The sequence below is a fragment of the Sphaerodactylus townsendi genome, linkage group LG01 (assembly GCF_021028975.2).
Source record: "Sphaerodactylus townsendi isolate TG3544 linkage group LG01, MPM_Stown_v2.3, whole genome shotgun sequence".
NCBI classification, from domain to species: domain Eukaryota; kingdom Metazoa; phylum Chordata; class Lepidosauria; order Squamata; family Sphaerodactylidae; genus Sphaerodactylus; species Sphaerodactylus townsendi.
Window position 1 is genome coordinate 1,142,509 of NC_059425.1, and position 14,337 is coordinate 1,156,845.

At 44.7% G+C, this 14,337-nt stretch overlaps 1 protein-coding gene across 1 annotated transcript in view; it reads left to right on the plus strand.

Moving 5' to 3' along the window:
• LOC125439661 (keratin-associated protein 5-5-like) overlaps positions 1-14,337 on the plus strand; it is a 266,942-nt gene that overhangs the window by 196,327 nt on the left and 56,278 nt on the right. The window lies entirely within an intron of this gene.

Below are 14,337 nucleotides of genomic sequence, written 5' to 3' on the forward strand. Positions count from 1 at the left end.
GCTTCTTCCCTGTTGTTTCTGGGACCGTTCGTGCGAACTGTCCCAGGGGGGTTGGGTCGGCGTCATGTACACTGACCCAACCCCCACCGTGGCCGTGCGGAAACGGTTTCAGTCTCTGTCCTTACAGTCATAGCATTTCTGGTTGTGAAAAAAGGTGATTGAAAGCATGTGGTCAATGACTGCAAGAATTTCTGAACAGTAGGAGGATAAACTGGACTGGCAGACGTTGGAAGCAGAGCTTTACTTCCTAGTAGGGCTTATCTGAAGTGGAATTCAAGAATTAAATTATGCAAAAAAAACACAATGAAAGAGGAAAAAAATATTCAAACATTCCCAAGATTACTTGTAGAATTCAAAATTTAGCTTGGGTTGTCAAATGCAGGCAGAAAAACTCTGGGAGCTTTGCTGGTAGATCAAGGGGAAGGCTGGGTTGGGGAAAGGAAGTGACATCATTGGGTTAAATGTCAAAGAATCCACACTCTGAGCATTTTTTTCTGGGCGGAATGACAACTGCTGTTCTAAGATCATTCATGACTCCTAGTGATTTTTAAGCTCCACCTTGTGAGGGTCTGGCACTCCAGTCAACAAATGAGACTCATGAAGATTTCGGTTGATTCCGCACTTGGGTTATCGACCTAAGTTCGAGCTGCGTTCAACCTAAGTGCTCTGCACAACCACTGGGATCAAAGTGGTTTTGTACCAGCTTCGCCCCGTGTAACGGTCAAATTTCCAACTCCAGTTGGGAACTATTACTTTTTCAGGGAACCACGCTCGAACTCAGCTCAATTCCAGTAAAGTGCGGAATCTCTGGTGCCAGGAGTCCCCCATTCAGCCAATCACAGCTGAGTGTTTCGGGCATGCGGACAGCTGGCCAATCAAAAAACGCCACCTTCATCCCTCCATTCCTGTGGCAGGTTTTTTTATAACATGTGTGGGGATAGACGGAACATGGCCGTAGAACAGTAGCCAATCGGAACGGAGCGGCGAAGAGGCACAGGATGATTCCGCCCTCCGAGCTGGGATCAAGCTGGTTGCAGTGGGGAACAACAATGGCTTCGACCTAGGTTAGTACCCTTCTCAGGGAACTGGGTCGAACCTATTTTACTCGTGTGCGGAATCGCCCTTCAAGAGCTTTATTGGAACTGTGTCAGCCCAAGGCTCAGATAGCCGAAACTGAAGTTTGGCTCTCTGACCTCTGGTATATACCTGCAAGTTACAATTTGGTTCAACCCATAATCCCCCCACCCTCGCATTCCCATAATATCAGCCTTATAAAGGATGGTGAGAACAGAAGCATTGTTTAAGGACAGGTGTTTCACTCTTACGGAAGAAGGCAGATAAGAGTAGATGGTTAAGCTCTATTGACTAGTTAACATGCGAACGGGGGAGGCCTCCTTAGCCTCAAGAAATGTTAATAGCTGGGCCAGCTGTTGCCTTAATGCAGATGTACTAGATGCCAGGCCAAGAATGGCAAGGCTACAGATGGACTACTGTGAATTGAGCTGAAAATGGACTATGTAATTTCCACCAGGTGACTCATTTAAGAAGGTTTCTCTTAGTGGTTCTGGACAGCCAGCATAAAAGGTTCCTCTATACCATAGGTGTCAAACTCGTGGCCCTCCAGATGTTATGGACTACAGTTCCCATCATGATGGGAACTGTAGTCCATAACATCTGGAGGGGCCGCAAGTTTGACACCTGTGCTCTATACAGTTCTACATAAAGATCAGTGCATTTCAAAGAGAGCTGCTTGCTCTTCTTCCTTTCATTCCTGTGCTACAATTTCTTTCCAAGTGACTTCCTCTTCCTCTGCTCCATTAGAGACTTATATTCATAAAGGAGAAAGTACAACATTATATTCATAAAGTACAACATTATATTCATAAAGGAGAAAGTACAACATTAAAACCTTATTTTGCTTTTACTGAATATTCTTAATTTTTTTTCCAAAGGAAGACCTTCCTTCCTGGATTTCTGAATAGGTTTCTTATTGCATTTATTACTTATACCATCAGAAGAAGTTTTAATGAACTTACCAAAGCAGTAACAGGTGAGAAGTAAGCGAGAGAAGCTGATCGAAGTTGTGAAGACTGTGGCAGGGGGCAAGCGTATTTATACCATCTCTGTGGAGCATAAAAGCATGACTCAGTTATGAATGTTTAGTTTGCTAAATATTTCCAAACTCCCCAAGGCATATTTCCGAAGTCTGAACCTCGTAATATAGGGTATCAATTATCCTCCAATTTTCCGATTTCATAGGCCTTGTCCAGAAATTCTATCCAATTCTATCCAATTCGCTATCATTGTACCTCTACATAAAAAAGGCGATCCATCAAATCCATCTAACTATCGCCCCATAAGCTTGCTTTCAGTGGCTAGTAAGCTTTACGCAAGGTACCTTATGATACGTCTCACTGCCTGGTCCTCTTCAGTGCTAGGCCCGGAACAGATAGGATATGCCACAGGTAAATCCACCCTTGACCATTGTCTGGTTTTAAACCATTTTACGAGGATGAAAATATTGCCACCCCAAGGGAGGGAAACTCCTTGCGGCTTTCCTAGATTTGAAATGCGCATTCGACTCTATCCCCAGGAATCAGCTGTGGGAAAAAATTGACTGTGTTAGGGAATAGACCAGAGATTACTGTTTCTTATTCGCCATAGTTGTATTCCTCAACTACCTGTCCAAGTTCGTTGTGATACGTCGCCGGCCGCCCTCTTAACTTCACCTATAGTTTCTAACAAAGGGGGAGTCAAAGCAGGGTTGTATTCTTGCTCCTCTCCTGTTCAATCTTTATTTAAGCACGCATCCTTGCTCCTCATATTTATCTCTTTGTGACTGAAAGTCACGCACACTCCATTTTGGGACAAAGACCCACATGTGCACTTCTCTTATGCAGACGACGCATTAACTGCAAGTTACTGTCTCGGTCCAACAGGTGGGCCTGCAAAGAGAACTACTTCAAGCTTCCTTTTATGACGTGACTCGCACAAACAGTGCCCTGTCGATTAATTATAACAAATCCAAAGTGCTGATCTTTTCGAATTCAAAAAAACTCAGCACGTGGAAAATAAACGGTACATCGATTGAACAGGTCCATTCATACAGATATTTAGGAATCACCTTCCATCATTTCTTAACCTGGACCTCTCATATCCACCAGACTCTCAATACAAGTAAAATCAAAGTGTTGGCAATATCCAGATTTTTTTTTTTTCACACCAGAGGCGGTCCAATCTTTTTCCGCTGGCCGCAATGGAAGCTTTTTTCAGTTAAAACTACTGCCACAATTACTTTACGGAGCTCCAATCTGGGGAGCAAAAACCGCTGGAGAAATTATTATTAGGGAGAGTGTTCAATCTTTTGTTTCTTCGTCGTTTATTGGGTCTTCCAAACTCAGTCCACGTATCAAGTTCTTTGTTTAGAAACCCGGAGCCAAGACAATTTTTTTTTCCCGGGTTTGGCTCTCTTTTTTGTTTAAATACTGGCTTCGGCCTTCATTTATAGAAGCCACTCCCGAGGGCAGTCCTCCACATATTTTTCTGTTAAGCGACCACTTCCACTCCACCTGGCACACCAAAATTATCAAGCAAAATAAACAACATGAGGTGTATCTTTTGACCAACTCCTACTGATGGGATCGAAAGACAGGCTTTCGGAGTTTTGAAACAACGCGTGCTCTTGACATTGAAGGGGCAGCTTCTCACAGCTGGAACCTGCAGAGGGCTTGTTCTCCCACATTTTATGGCATTTCACCACCATTGCCGGGTTTTATGGCTAAATATATGAGTAATTTAATCAATCCACATCTCCTCGCAGATATTTTATGCTTGCTCGGCTAAATCGTGTTACCGCACTGCCCAAACAAAGAGGCAGATATCATGGCATCCCACAGGAGAACAGGACTTGCGATTCCTGTGCAATGCGGAGCCTAATTCGAAACAACTCGAACCACGTGCTCCTTCATTGCAAAGATTTGGCAGTCTATCGGTTGCTTTTTCTCGAGGCCATCTTGAAGAAATTTTCAGTGAGATCAGACAAGGAAATAGTTTCACACCTGCTTAGTGACCATCATCCCCACACTACTGAATCAGTTGCCAGGTTTTTAACAAAGGCACTTGGATCAAGAGTGAAACCTTTGTGTAAATTTTAGTCAATTGGTTTTAACATAATCTGTATTTTACCACTCTTTATATGCCATTAAAGGTTTTGTATTTGTATTTGTTGTCTATCCAATTCTATCCAACAAAAAAGAGTCACCTTTAACCATCAAAAACACAAGGGGAAAAAACCACTCTCAGGAACTCATGCCTCTGTTACTGAATGTCATGTATCCATGTTATTCAGCAGTACAGGGTGATGCTTGCATGATCCGCCAACTCTGTATCCTTAAATCATCTCTCTGTTCCCTTTTGGTTAAGGGAATTATGTGGAAACAGACAGGCTATGTGAGAAGCAGGTAGGTGATCTCCACCAGCGTACACAGAAGTGCCCCAAAGAAATTCTTTCAACACCATCTTTCCATAGGAAGAGGTCTGAAGTTCTATTAAGGCATTAAAATAATAATTAAGGACTGTGCTGATAAAATCCCAAGTGGCAAATGCACACAAACAGAATTTTCAGTAGCTTAGATATAAACAAATGATTGATAGCAGGGATCTAAGTGGGCATTGAGGGGAGTGTGACAATTTCCATTCCACAAAAGGTCAGAGGAGTGCAAGAGACAGTAACTTGTACTTCTCATAGGAGAGTGGTATCAAACAGAAAAAGGAAGTCCACAGTCAATTTGGAATGGGTTTCAGTTGTCTAGTTATAGAAAATATTGACCCTCTGGCAAGGATAAGAAGGGCAATCATCCAAGAGCAAAGCAAAGTTCAATGCTGTGGGAAGCAGCTTGATTGAACTAAGATCTGTGGGAAGCAGTTTGATTGGACTATGATCTGGGAGCACCCCAGACTTTATGAATTTTGGGCTGGGTTGACTTCCCCACTCCCTTCCACCCTATTACTTTCATTTCGCCGCCATCTGCCATGTTGGGAAGATTCTACCAGCCCACCATTGAACAAGAGCCCCAAGCACATTTTCTCCCCATGATAGTGAGTATGGCTGCCATTTCACTCATAGGCTCATTCCGCACGTGCAGAATGATGCACTTTCAAACTGCTTTCAGTGCTCTTTGAAGCAGTGCGGAATAGCAAAATCCACTTGCAAACAGTTGTGAAAGTGGTTTGAAAACGCATTATTTTGCCTGTGCGGAAGGGGCCATAGATCCATGGTAACACTTTCCTTATTGCCTAGCCTTTGCAAGACAGTCCCTATTGCTCTCTTTTTAAAAACTGTTGTGTATTAAACATGTGAAGCTATTCAGTGACAGCCATTCAGATTGCAGTCGGATTGGCATGGCTGCAAGGATTCGTGTCACTATCCTTTCAGAGCTTTGCGTGTGTTGGGAAAAAAAATAAAATGAGAAGTGTTTTCTTGCGAAGGCATGAAACAAACTGGAATTGTTTCTGGGGAATCTAATTGCTTCCCCAATTTGCGAATGTACACGTGTAAATGAAAAAACCCCAATGAAAATGGGTTCATTCATAAGGACTGCAGTTCATTATGAATGAATGTGAATACTATGTGGACACAACCATTAGGTCAAAGTTCCCAGTCATTGGAACCAAGGGAGTAATGGAAACATGAGGCAGTGTCTTAAGTATATTTGATACAGACAAGCAAGATCTACTTTCAGCCTTCATCCCATCCCATGATATGATGATTGTGAGGTTAGGAATGTATGCCCATCTCTGACACTACCGATGAGCAATGCCAGGTCTAATAAGAACAAGATGAGGACCCTGCAGGACCGCTTGGCAGGGCAGCACAAGGTGGACTTGGGCTTTGTGACCAAGACCTGGGTAAGGCAGTGTGAAACAGTCATTCTGAAAGAGCTGCCCCCCAGGTTTTACATTCCTTCAGAAGCCTCATAGAATGAGTCAGGGGGAAAGTAAAGCTACCTCCTCACACACTACAGACCTGTTGTCCTCCAGGGGGAAAGTAGGATCCTTGACATTTGTTTCAGGCTCCCAGCTTGATGCAGGCCAGACCCTGGAGTGGATCTTTGGTGTGCAAGTGAATGTGGCTCTAGTCTCCTTAAACAGAATGCCATTGTCAGACCATTTGGCTCTGAAGGCCCATCTAAGCATCCCAGTCCCGCACTGTATAGGGATAGAGAGGATTTATGTTTACCCATGGAGACTTTTGGATCTTACAGATTTTTGGGTTGCTATGCAGGATCTGATGCCACCTGCCGATTTGTTACATGAGCTGGTAGAAGACTGGCATAGATGTCAGTCTGAAGCCACTGAGTCTGGTACCCAGGAAAGCCATAGTAAGACTGGGAAGCCATTTCTGTTGGAACCAGCTGAATGCCCAACCAGTCATAATCTTGACATCATAGTCTCATGGTGCTTAAATATTGCTATGACTAGACAACTGAAATCCATGACAAATTGGCCTTGGGCCTCTTTTTTGTGTTTGATATCACTCTTCTGTGAGAAGTACAAGTTACTGTCTCTTGCACTCCTCTGACCTTTTGTGGAATGGAAATTATCACACACCCCTCAATGCCCACTTCGATCCCTGCTCTCAATCATTTATATCTAAGCTTCTGAAAATTCTGTTTGTGTGCATTTGCCACTTGGGATTTTATCAACACAGTCCTTAATTATTATTTTAATGCCTTAATAGAACTTCAGCCCTCTTCCTATGGAAAGATGGTTTTGAAAGAATTTGTTGGATAGAATTCCTGGACAAGGCCTTCAATAAGGAAAATTGGAGGATAATTGATACCCTATAATATGAGGTTCAGACCTCAGAAATATGCCTTGGGGAGTTTGGAAATGTTTAGCAAACTAAGCATTCATAACTGAGTCATGCTATTACGCTCCACAGAGATGGTATAAATACGCTTGCCCCCTACCACAGTCTTCACAACTTCGATCAGCTTCTCTCACTTACTTCTCTTCCGTTACTGCATTGGTGAGTCCATTATAACTTCTTTTGATGGTATATGTAATAAATGCAATAAGAAACCTATTCCGAAATCCAGGAAGGAAGGTCTTCCTTTGGAAAAAAATATTCAGCAAGTGAAAAATACAGTTTTAATCAGTGGTGGGATCCAAATATTTTAGTAACAGGTTCCCATGGTGGTGGGATTCAAACAGTGGTGTAGCGCCAATGGGGCTTGGCGGGGCATGATGGGGGCATGGCCGGGCATTCCGGGGGCGGGGCATTAATAATTTCTCTGTTACTGTAAAAAACTCTTACTGTAAAAAAAAGTTCCTAATTTCCAGCTGGTATCTTTCTGTCCACAATTTAAACTCATTATAGCAAGTCCTATCGTCTACTGCCAACAGAAGCAACTACTTCTCCTCTATTTGACTGCCTGTCAAATACTTAATATTTTCAAATACTTAATTTTGTTTCTAGAAATCAAAAGAAGGATACTTTCCTGAAACAAGGAACTTTACCATATTTCTAAAACATGTTTTTCAAACAGCCCAACAGGGAGAATTATCCCGTTTTCTACCTTCGCTAACCAGCCACAAAGGAAACAACAGGACTTTGTGATTTTTGGACCTAATGGAATTTCTAACGGAAAAGCAGACCCAATTAGTAACCCCCTCTTGGCACACACAAATAATTAGTAACCCACTCTCGGGAACTGCTGAGAACCTGCTGGATCCTACCTCTGGTTTTAATGTTATTACCATCCTTTCTCCTTCGTGAATGTAAATCTCTAACGGAGTAGAGGAAGTAGAGAACACTTGGAAAGAAACTCTAGCACAGGAATGAGAAGAAGGAGAGAAAGCGACTCTCTTTGAAATATACCAATCTTTATGTAGAACTGAAGAGAGAAATCCTTTATGCTGGATGTCCAGAACCAGTGTGAGAAACCTTCTTGAAGGAGATGTCTGGTGGAAGTTACACAGTCCATTTACAGTTCATTTCATAGTTGTCCCTCTATGGGAAGTCACACAGTCCATTTTTAGCTCCCTTCATAGCAGTCCATCTGTAGGTGGAGCTTAGCAATCATTGGGACTCATGTATGACCTTAGGACAAGAATTGTCATTCCTGGCAGAAAAAAAAAACACCTCACTTTAACTACGTAGCCAGTAGAATATATTCAGTTTTGTCTTCATTGCAAAATGACAGCATAGTTCCTTTGCTGTGGATATCTCATGAAAGGAGCATTGATTCTTGAAACATTTAAGCCACAAAATGTTATTGGTCGTTAAGGTGCTACTGGAATTCATTCAAGTTTATCTACACATGCATCCCAAAGAAAAATACTCCACCCAGCATGAATCAAGCTTTGTTCTGTGTATCTCAATTTGAATAAAAGCCCAGCGTTCAGTTTAAGTTCTTAGCTTAGATGTATTTGTTCAAAGAAAAATGATTGGATGGAATATATCCCTCATTGGTTTGCCCCCAAATTTTACTGGGTTCGATTCAACTTATCTCCTGGGAGAAATGTGCAACGTTGCAACTTTAACGCTGATGTTTTAAATCCTTTCACCATGTTATTCCAGACACATCTCCACCCTCCCAAGATGTCTTGCTGCTGTCCTCCATCCTGCGCTGTCCCATCCTGCCCCCAGCCTTGCTGTTCATGCTGCCCTGGTTCATGTTGTTGCAACCCATGCTGTGGAGGCTCAACACCAGCACGTTGCCTGGGCCTCACCAGCGGGGCCAGCGTGAGCTGCATCAACCAAATCCCACCATCTGAAGTTGTGATCCAGCCACCTCCTTGCATTGTTACCGTCCCAGGGCCCGTCCTCGCTGCCACCTGTGAACCTCTTCGTGTGGGAGGGTACACCGCCTGTGGTAGCTGCTGTCCCTCTTGCAGTTGCAGCTGTGGTTCTCCCTGTTAAGACTGTTAATGCATGGAATGGATTGATGGCAGATGACTTCACCAATTTGAGTGTCAGATTCAAATGACCCTTGTCAGTTGAAATCAAGATTCGTTGGTGTTTCACAATATTCCAAATTCCCGTTACCACCAACATGAGATTGTTAATTGTATTCTCTCTGTACTCCCCTATATTTCCCCCTCAAAGCTATGTTTCGTTTTCATTCTCTAATATTGTTTTGGAGACTAGAAGAGTACGAACATCTTAGTTCTGCGGGCCTTTAAATATTCCAGGGCCTGCGATGGTCTTCTTGCCAAAACTATGGCCTATCTCTGTCTCTTTATTAATTTGCTTTGAAACCTCTAAGTTACGCCCAAGCTAAATGGGCAGTGGGAAAGCCAGTGCTTCCTAGCAAAGGTTGTATGTTTGTCCACCAGGAAACTATTTCACTGCAAATTATGTCACTAGCGCTTGTTTCCTTCAATAAAGCTTCTGATTGCATCAAAATTTCTCTCGTGGATTCAGTGGTTTCTTATTTTTAAGAGAATTGAAAGTGGGCTCAGTGGTACTGCACAAACAGGGAGACCCAGGTTGGATATTGGGTTCCCCAATCCAAAGCGGCCACTGTTCAGAAGATACTTGACACCTTGATGAGCAGCTAGCCTTTTGAGTAGACCACAGTGAGTCTGATGACCCAGTATAGAATCAGAAAATCACAGAGCTTGCTGCGGTGAAGGGACTATACCAGGCATCCAGTTCAACCTCTTCTATAAGAAGGATCACCCTAGAGCAGGGGTAGGGAACCTGCGGCTCTCCAGATGTTCAGGAACTACAATTCCCATCAGCCCCTACCAGCATGGCCAATTGGCCATGCTGACAGAGGCTGATGGGAATCCACAGTTCCAGAACATCCTGGCTGCAGGATTCCCTATCTAGAGCTGTCCTAAAAAGTTTTTGTCCAGCCACAGCCTGAAGTCTGAAAGAGAGGCAGAGCTCACCACCTCCCGAGGAAGCCAAATCCAAATCTATAGTAACTCCCCCAATATCCAACCAGTAACTTTCCACCCATAACTTATTCAATTCACTGCAATTCACTGCAAGTCGACATTGCGGGGTCAGATGCCTTGCTGGAAAGCAACAGAAAGCTATACATCAATGATCAACTCCAGGGTGTGGCCTACTTGAAATTTGTGACCGGAAAGAAAGTTCAAGAATCCTAATGTCGCCATGGAAAAGAACAAATCTGTAGTTTTTTTTATTTCAATTTCTGAATGTTACATTAAATATAATCAATTAAGGTAATATACAAAGTCATGTGTAGTGTTCACATCACATTCAGTGCAATTATACTACATTTAAACAGACATGAACCATAACAATTGCAATTATGCATTATGTTTTCAAAGTTTAACATAAATTATTATACATACTCTGTGGCGAAACGGGCTTGCCTATGGTTTGCAGGCCCTATTTCGCTCTCAGCCCTCTCCCAGAGTTATCACTTTTTCTCTGGAGAGGGCTATCTCATTCCTAGGGTACACTGCCACCACCTGGCCAGTTTTAGGACTGCCCACTGGGAAGGGCCAGGACCTTCCAGTTTCCTCTTCCAATAGCGTGTCCGAACCGGGGGGAGCATACGCAGTACAGAGAACGGTCCACTACCGGTAAAGATTAAGCGAAGTTAAGATTTAATAACAGTAGAACATTTAAGAGAACTTTTCTGGCACGGCACCCAAATACAGCAAGGAACACAAATAAAAGAAAGGCAAACCGCAAGCCCTCTGGCCCTGTCACTAACACATACCCTGCCTACTAGTCGTTGCACAACAGGGTAGGACCTCGGCTTAAGCAGCCGCCTGCTCCATGGGGCGGGGGGATGGTGGCTGCAGGGATGGCAGATGGGGGATGGTGGCTGCTCTGGAGGGGCACACCCACGCTACCCTCCGACCTCCAGGCCACACGGAGCCGCAGTATAAGGTTGAAAGAGCCGCATGCGGCTCCGGAGCCGCAGGTTGCAGACCCCTGGTCTAGGCGTCTAGGAAACGTTCTGAGCTCATGGAAACAGCTTGTGTTGCTTTAGCGCCTTCGCGTGGAAGCGCTTCTCTTTTAATTTTTTATTCAACACATACATAGCTTCGAAAACATACGGAAATGACAGCCTTGCAGCCGTGCAGATTGTCCCACCATCCGATTGGCTGCTCGAGAACAGCTTCACACGTTCAACCCACAAAAATTTAAAATGCAAAAAAGGGACTGTCTTGCAATGACCAGGCAATAATGATCCCCTCACCATAGATCAGTGGTGGCAAACCTTTGGCACTCCAGATGTTATGGACTACAATTCCCATCAGCCCCTGCCAGCATGGCCCATTGGTCATGTTGGCAGGGGCTGAAGATGAAATATATGATCCATAACGACTGAATATAAAGGGAGTCGCTCCCTACTGACCATAAATCTATATGAGTGAAATGGCAGTCATACACTCGGCCGTGGGGACAAAACATACTTGGGAGACTTGTTCAATGGTGGGCATGCTGAATCTTCCCAACAATTTCCCAAAAATGAGACAAAGATGGCAGCAGACAGGGAAGTAAAAGGTTGGAAGGAAGGGGGAATTTGGCCAGCAGGTTCGAAGAACGAAGCACCTCCTGTCTCTTTGTGTTGGAGCACTTTCAGCGCAGAATTTTGCAAAAAAAAAGATGCATAGTTTAGTGATCTTTGCAAAACCTGGGTTGAGAGGAATATAATGAGCTTAGGTAACTTTGGGGGAGAGAGCTGTGCAAAGTTCTTCCCAAAAATGTTATGTAGGAGATACTGAAGTCATTATACTCTGTGCTGTGCAGAATCTACCAATATCAGAATCTACCTCACCCATATCATATGCCCTCAAAACTGCACATCCCCTGCAGGAGCTAACAGAGTGTAAGGATCTGCTACTCTAGTCAGCACCCAAGACTCAGGAAAGTTTCAGGAGCTTTATTGGAACTGTGTCAGCCCAAGGATCAGGAAGCCAAAGTTGGTGCTTCGTCCCCTGAACCCCAGTATATACCTGAACATTGCCACATGGCTCATCCCATATTCCCCACTCCTTCACACTCCTAAAACGTCAGCATAAGAAAGACTCGATTGGGTCCCCTGCACTGTTTGGCTCGTTGGACCTCCTTCAGGTGGGCCTCTGCATTCCCTTGCCAGACAAATCCCACCAGGGTGTCCGGATCTCCGGACACGAAGGCCCACTGTAAGACCTCTGGATCCAGGCCATCCTTGAACATGTGGATGAAGATGCACTTGGGCCAATTCTGCAGGCAGCTGGTGGAACTCGGCCCCATAATCGACTTCTGATTGGGACCCCTAGTGAAGACGTTGCAGCCTAGCTCTTTCCTTCTTTCCCAGGAAGGGATCTTTGAATCAACGGAGGAGCAAAATCATGAAGTGGTCAAAATCACAGAGTTCAGGGGCATCCTCTTCAAAGATGCCCACCAGACAGGCTGCCACTTCCCTCTTGAGGAGGACCCCAATGTCGTACATGCACTCAGCATCGTTGGCATACTCATCATCCACTATGCTCATGTAGGTTAGGGCAGGTTCTTGGGGTCCCCGTTGAACATTGTTTTCAGTTCCCTTCTCCTTGGTCTCTGGACTGGAGGTGCTGGTCCCACTGAAACTGCTCCCCCTCCACTCCACCTGCACTGCCTGCTTGGGCGAGAACTTGGTTGGGTAGGTTCTGCGCTCCCGCTGCCAGGCCCGACTGGGGTGCCATCAGGTTGGTAATCTGGCATTGCATGGCCGACATCTCGAACTGCATTTGGTCTCACTCTTGCTGGAGGTCTTCCTTTTCCTTCTGAAGTGCCTTGACCTCACTGTGCCATCATCCAACCTCTTGTGCTGGGCCACGCACACCTGGTGGGGCTCCCAGTGGTAGCTGACAGTGAGGGTCCCCTCACGCTCTTGTTCCCATTGCCTGGAAGGGGCCACTGCCACCACTAGTCACTCCCATCCGTAGGCCCCGGCCAGGGTTCCTAGGTCACCACCCAGAGCTGTGATGAACATGTCCTCGAGTGAACGGGGGTGCTGACCTCCCACAACTGGGTTGGTCAGGGCCCCCCCATCATTGGTATCCGACCCACTGTTGGATGTAGTGCGGTTCTCCTTCGACCCAGCCATACTGAGAGTAGGTCTGGGCATAGAATTGGGGATCCAGAAGCTTTGGCTTAATCTAAGGGTTTGTTACTCCAGTCAGCAAACAAGACTCTGGAAAGTTTCAAGAGCTTTATTGGAACTGTGTCAGCCCAAGGATCAGGAATCTCAGAGGCTGAATTTTGCACAATTTCAGAAACTTGTACAGAGCTCATTTAGCTCAAAGCTCTGTTAACTGAGCTGGGTGAACACACTGTACAGCCCATCCCTGTTTTGGAAGACTCCCAAACAGCAATACATTTGGCTGAGACAGAAAATTTAAAGGCTAGGACTAAGTATATCAGTGTTAAGTATGAGAACTGGTACGGGATAGCACTATCAAGCTTGTCTACGTAGAAACTGAACATAATGTAGCTGACGTCCTAACCAAACCAGTAACAAAGGAAAAATATTGTACTCTGTTGAGTCAGCTGAATGTCATGTCTGTAAATAATGTAAATAATGTCATTCCGATTGTGGAAGGGGTGTCAGGTGCTATCAAAGTGTCAGCCTAGATAAGCACAATCTACATGATAGTTATGTCTGACTTTGGACAGTGCCATGTGCTTCCAAAAGACTGATAAGAAACTTGCAGCGGATAGGTGGACATTTGTATATATGTGGCAGAGGGAGGGCAGAGGTGTGTGTCTTGGAACATCTGCTGCCTGGCGAAGAACTTTGCTACTTAGTATTGCAACATTAAAGGAATCTCTTCTTGGGTGATCTACTCCTGTGGGGTGCTCTGCTGGAAAAATATTTGTCTACACCCCTGACAACTTTGTCCCCTGAACCCCAGTATATACCTGAACATTGTCACATAGCTTATCCCATATTCCCCCCTCCCTCGCATTCCCAAAACATCAGCATAAGAAAGACTGTAAGAAAGAAGCATTCTTGTGACAGTTGCAGACACTTGCCTCCTTCAGGAAGCTGGAGATAAGGAAAGCAGTTTGCCTGTTCAACTAGGTACAAGCAAGCAACAGGAAACCTTCTCAGCCTCAGGCAATGATAATCCAAATCCAGCTGTGGTCTTGGTGTGGATGTGCGAGATGCCAGGCCGGGCATGGCTCAGGCCTGACACAGAGTCTGACACGAGTTGACAGCGTAGGCGCAACTGAGCATACACAGAGTGCGGCAATAACCACTGGAGCCAGGGAGTTCACTCAAAGAAAGGATGTATTGGCATTGATACAATATCCTTCTTACAGATTGTAAACGGACCAGAGCTAGCCTTAGAGCTTTTGGTCCTGTCCCC